This window comes from Dermacentor variabilis, chromosome 4, assembly GCF_050947875.1.
Source record: "Dermacentor variabilis isolate Ectoservices chromosome 4, ASM5094787v1, whole genome shotgun sequence".
Lineage (NCBI taxonomy): Eukaryota > Metazoa > Arthropoda > Arachnida > Ixodida > Ixodidae > Dermacentor > Dermacentor variabilis.
The window spans coordinates 147,207,877-147,213,876 of NC_134571.1; positions in this window are offsets into that span (position 1 = coordinate 147,207,877).

A 6,000-nucleotide genomic window follows, 5' to 3' on the forward strand; every position below is an offset into this window, starting at 1 on the left:
AGTTGGGTGTGGTATTAAGTACGAACTAGCCGAGTGACGATGGCTGGAAAAGCCATATTCTCGCCACATAGCATGGTTTGCTGCGCCCATGTCACATGTGACAACAAAGATTCTTAGAGAAATCTGGCTGCATATCTGAACTATTTCCAGGACGTAGGACTTGAGCACAGAGCCGTCCACATTCCTACCAGTGAATTCGTAGGCTATCACTTGCTTCCACCTTTGGTTGATTCCACCCAACATAAACACCAAACCACGAGTGGCTGGCTCCTCTGGCTTCGAGGGCAGCGTCGTTCCTCCCAGAAGCACGTCTTCACCGCGGTCCAGTTCAAATCCGGGCGCCATGTCTCGCTCATCTAGAAAGACAACGCAGCCCGTGTCCACACCCTCCATTCCATCTGCTTTGCACCTCATTACGTCGATTACTTCATGCAGAATACCTGGGAGAAAGTTCAGGCCTCGGATTCTTCGCGCTTACGTTCTGCTTGATGGGAGAAGGTAGCCCATCTTTCTGATTATTTCGTACCAGGTCGTTCCACAAGCAAATTTAATTTGTAGGCCTTGCTTAACTGTTCGCGTTGACCATGAACAGCCTCGATTGTTGCTCCGGGTAAGGGCACGAATTTGGTCCTCATTTAAAAACTTCATGTTTCGTGAGAAGTTAGTATTGCCTTTTTCAGAAGCTTACAAACCTGCGCCGGTAGGTTTCTGAAATTGTTTCTAGATTTGTTATGATGTGCTTTCAGCTTATTGTAGGCTGCTCTAACGTCTGCAATCTTCCTTCTGAGCTCTGCTGGCTCAGAATCGAATGAATCAGTCGCACTAACCGATGCAGTGTCCTCAAGACGTACATCCTCGGAGGTCAAAGAAAGTTGCCTATTAGCACTGCTGACTTCTGTACTCCACGGTCTCTCAGCGGACACCTTGTCTGACGAAGTATCAACAAGTGAAAGTTCTTGTGTAGTTAAAGGAACGGCGTCCTTCATTTCTGGTGATGAATCTTGTGGGGCTGAGTCGTTACTAAACAATGCAAGCCCATGCGCACTTCGCTCCTTTGGTGGACTTCGCTCTTTAGGAAGTTCTACAAGCAGTTCAATAAAAAGAGATAATGCACATGATATTTACACTAAAATTGTGGTCGCTCGAGACAACAGAAAGCGTGCCAGAAAAAACTTAGCTAAGTATTGATAAAACGTGTGACCGCGCGAAAAATGAACCATGTGAGAAACAATGAAATGGACAGATACTCGCGTGATACGGACAGATACTCGAGTGACTATTAGAGATTTTAGTTTTGACGCAGAAGCTGTACTTAGACGCCCTGTCTTCATGTTTTTTCCGTGTTATTCGTTGGTCATTATTCCCATAGTCATGCGGGTTTTATCACTGACTGGCCTTAGGCCTTTGAATGGCGTTATGCTTTGGATAGTTTGATAGCGAAGCGTAGACGGTACTTTTTATGTCTCGTTTTTTCTCCCCGTTGGCTTGGTAAAGACTGTGCTCGATGAATTGCTTCCCGTGCTCCTGCACGTGTGGTTCTTGTTTGCTCATTTGATCTTTTGTGCGAGATATGATTCCTGAGTGGTCGATGGATGGCTGTATTTTGCTTCTAACGTTTCGTGTGTGATTCTGCTTGATTGACCTACATAAGGCAGGCTTGTTGCGGAAATAAACTTAGTTGTGAGTGGCTCGGTAGTCCTGTGGTTTGTGTCCTTCTTCAGTCCTGGTCTTTTGTGCCCTGCCATCACTCATTCAAGCATGAGCCAACTAGCCCAAGCAAGAGTTTTACTAGACCATTACAACTCATGGGCAGCAGGAATTCGCTTCCCTTCCTTTTCCTTTATTTATTCTGTTTTAATACGATTAGCATTCTTTGCCTGCTTCAGCCGTTTTGAATCTGTCTGTCTGTCTGTCTGTCTGTCTGTCTGTCTGTCTGTCTGTCTGTCTGTCTGTCTGTCTGTCTGTCTGTCTGTCTGTCTGTCTGTCTGTCTGTCTGTCTGTCTATCTATCTATCTATCTATCTATCTATCTATCTATCTATCTATCTATCTATCTATCTATCTATCTATCTATCTATCTATCTATCTATCTATCTATCTATCTATCTATCTATCTATCTATCTATCTATCTATCTATCTATCTATCTATCTATTCTCAAACGTCGACGCCCCGTATGAAAAGTTGTCGACCTCCTTGGGCCACTGGATAAGTGGCCATCATGCCGTCGCGGTCGTTTCATCGTCGTCATTACAGCTTTGCCATCCGACTCTCGTCACGCCATCGTCATCACGCCATCATCGTCATACAGTCGTCATCACTTCAGTAACGTCACCCCACTGTTGTCATACCGTCTTCAACTATCGCCTTCATCATTCCATCGACGTCACTTTTTCTTCGTCATTCTACAAGAATCTTACTGTCGCCATTCAATCGTGATGATGCCGCCGTTGGCATACCGTCGCCGTCAGACAGTCGCTATCATGCGTCCGTTGTCATACTGTCGTCACCATGCCGCCGTGGTCGCGCCATCATCGTCATCCCATCCTTGTCATGTGTCGTCGTCACGCCATTGACCTTATATAGAGCTTCATGATAAAAAAATCAAATTATGGGGTTTTACGTGCCAAAACCATTTTCTGATTATGAGGCACGCCGTAGTGGGAGACTCCACAAATTTGTATTACCTGGGGTTCTTTAACGTGCAAATAAATCTAAGTGCACGGGTGCTTTCGCATTTCGCCCCCATCGAAATGCTGCCGCCGTGGCCGGGATTTGATCCCGCGATCTCGTGCTCAGCAGCAGAACACCATCGCCACTGAGCAACCACGGCGGGTCTTCGCGTTACACTCGTTGTCAGGCCATTGTCATCATATACTAGTCGTTAACCCATTATTCTCATACCACTGGCATGCTATCATCGTCATTGCGTAGTAATAATCATACAGTCATTGTCATGCCTACGTTGCCATACCGTCGTTGCTAAGCCGTCGTGGTCGTTCCATCGTGGTAATTCTAACTTCCACATGCGACTTTCGTCATGCCATTGTCGTCAAAAAATCTTCGTCATCCCATTGTTGTCATGGTGTCGTCGTCATACCACCTTCGTCGATCCATTGACATCATTCGTTGTTCGTCATGCTGTCGTAATCACGCGGTCGTCGTTCAATCGTGATTACCGCTACTGTCATGTCATACGGTGGTCATTGCGTCGTTGTTAGACAGTAGCTATCATGAATCCATGTGTAATACCGTCGTCATCATGCCGTTGTGGTCGTGGCTTCATCGCAATTCCATCTTCGTCCTTCAGTTGTCGTCTCGCGATCATCGTGATCGCCATCACGCTGTCGTCGTTATACTATCGTCATCTCAGAATCGACATCTCATTGTCGTTATGCCGTTGTTATACAACTTTCCAGTTCCATCGACATCACTCCTTCTTTATATTTCCATCGTCGTAACTCCGTCAGCTTCATGCATCCTCATGCCGCCATGCTCACGGGCGTCCTTGGCAAGCGAGTACTATAGCAAAGTGGGACGAATTAGGAGTATACTACATATAGCCGAAGCAGCGAAAATCTCAGAATGACCTCTGCAGACGTTAAATAAACGTGGCTTCAGGTAATTTTACAGTAATTTTACAGCGAAGCGGTATATGGCTAGGATTCCGTGTATTTTTGTTTTCCGTGAACAAAAAATATAGTCATCAATGGCTCATACCCCTGTAAACATTCACGGTCCCTTAAGCAAGCGAAGAATGCAATTGCTCACATGGGGGAAGCCCGGCGTAGCCTGCTGAAGCGTTGGAAAAGGCAAAGATTAAATCGCAAGCTCAAGAGGCGAATAGCACTACTCACACAAGATGCTGCGGAATACGCTACCACGCTATGCCGAGAGAATTGGCTATCCCTCTGCGACAGCTTGAGAGGAAGACTGAGTACTTCCAAGACGTGGAAGTTATTGAGGTATTTAATCAACCCTGCCAGCAGCAAAACGGAATCCCACCACAATAGGGCCCGAGTAATTCACCAATTTCCTGGAAACGGGGCGGACCTCCTTTTGACTCTCAAAGCCCAGTACTTCCCCACACAGCCATCGGATCCTCTTCCACCCTACACCGGCACTCCTAACGAGCTCCTAGATGAGGACATTCATCTACATGAAGTAACAGCGGCGATAATGGGCTTGAGACGCCACACATCCCCGGGAATGGAGCAAATTACCAATAAGGTACTTGTAAATCTTGACAGCCCCTCGCTACTAGAGCTTACCGCTCATCTTAACGAAGTATGGAGGGAAGGAAACCTTCCCGAGGACTGGAAAATGGCCGAGGTTCGTCTGATACCGAAGCCAGGCAAGCCACCAGCGATTGAGAACCTACGACCGATCTCCCTCGCTTCGTGTGTAGGAAAGCTCCTAGAGCACATCGTTCTCAGCCGGCTTCAACATTCCTGGAGGACTCGGGGAAACTTCCAACAACGATGATAGGATTCCGTCCACACCTCTCAACTCAAAACATCCTACTTCAGCTGAAAGAGGAGGTGATTGTACCAGCGACACGCAACTCCCCCACGGCTATCCTCGCCTTAGATCTTAAAGGGGCGTTTGATAACGTCAAGCATACAGCAATCTTACAGAGGCTAAACGCGCTGGGCTGTGGGGCGAGGACGTACTCCTACATCAGAGATTTCCTCTCAGATAGAAAAGCCATCCTAAAGGTCGGGGACCAAGCCACAAACCCCTTCCTACTGGGCGGGCGCGGCACACCACAGGGCGCAGTGTTATCCCCTCTCCTTTTCAATATCGCCCTAATAGGCCTACTGCCGCTCCTAGATAACATCCCGGGGATCCGGCATGGCCGATATGCCGACGACATTACCATCTGGTCGTCCACAGGGTCCATCGGTAAAATGGAGAACCGCTTGCAGGAAGCCGCAGACGTGGTGAGTGACTATGCTAAGTCATGCGGGCTCAGCTGCGCCCCCCAAAAGTCGGAGCTTCTCGTGGTCTCACCGCGAAAGAAGCACACATCCGACCCGCCCACTATCAACATACAACTGGAGGGATACACCATCGTTCCGTCTCAGAGCGTAAAGATATCGGGAATGGTTTTCCAGTCGGATCGCACCAATACAATATTAATTCAAAAGCTTAAGAATACAACAGCCCAAGTTACCCACATGATCCGGCGAATAACAACCAAAACAAGAGGCATGGGGGAGGCGGACACGCTTCGGCTTGTACAAGCCTTCGTCGTGTCTCGAATAACTTACGCTATTCCTTACGCACTTCTCAACGCGACGGAACTCAAGAAAATCAACACAATGATCAGAAAGGCATATAAGCAGGCGATGGGCCTGCCAATCAGTACGTCCACAGAACGTCTACTACGACTAGGTGTGCACAACACGGCCGAGGAGCTGATAGAGGCACATTTATCCAGTGAGCGAACAAGGCTGGCGGTTACGGAAGCGGGGAGGACCATTCTCTTACGCCCGGGGCTTTCTGCCCCTCTGAGCCATCCGCCGCCTCAGATTGTGAGCTTACCCCACGCCATCCGGAGCAACAATACCGTACGTCCTGTACCTCGAAATATGCACCCAGTGCACCAGGCAGAGCGAAGGAAGGCCCGCGCCCTAGCCTTACACAAGCGATACGGGACTTTACCCCCTACAGCCTACACGGACGCGGCATCTTACCCCGGACGCGCAGCCACAACAGCCACCGTAGTCGTCAACAAAGAACATCGGACGAGCATTTCGCTCACACGATACAATCCCCTCCAAGCCGAGGAAGCGGCCATAGCCCTCGCGCTCTCCCAAAGAGAGGTTGAAGTCATAGTGATCGACTCCCAACAGGCGTGCCGCAACTTTGCTAGCGGCAGAATTCATACCACTACGCTCCGGATCATCAATCAAATGCCGCCAACGAGGTCAGCCATGATCATCTGGGCACCAGCTCATCAATGCATTCCTGGCAACGAGGTCGCCAACCACGTGGCT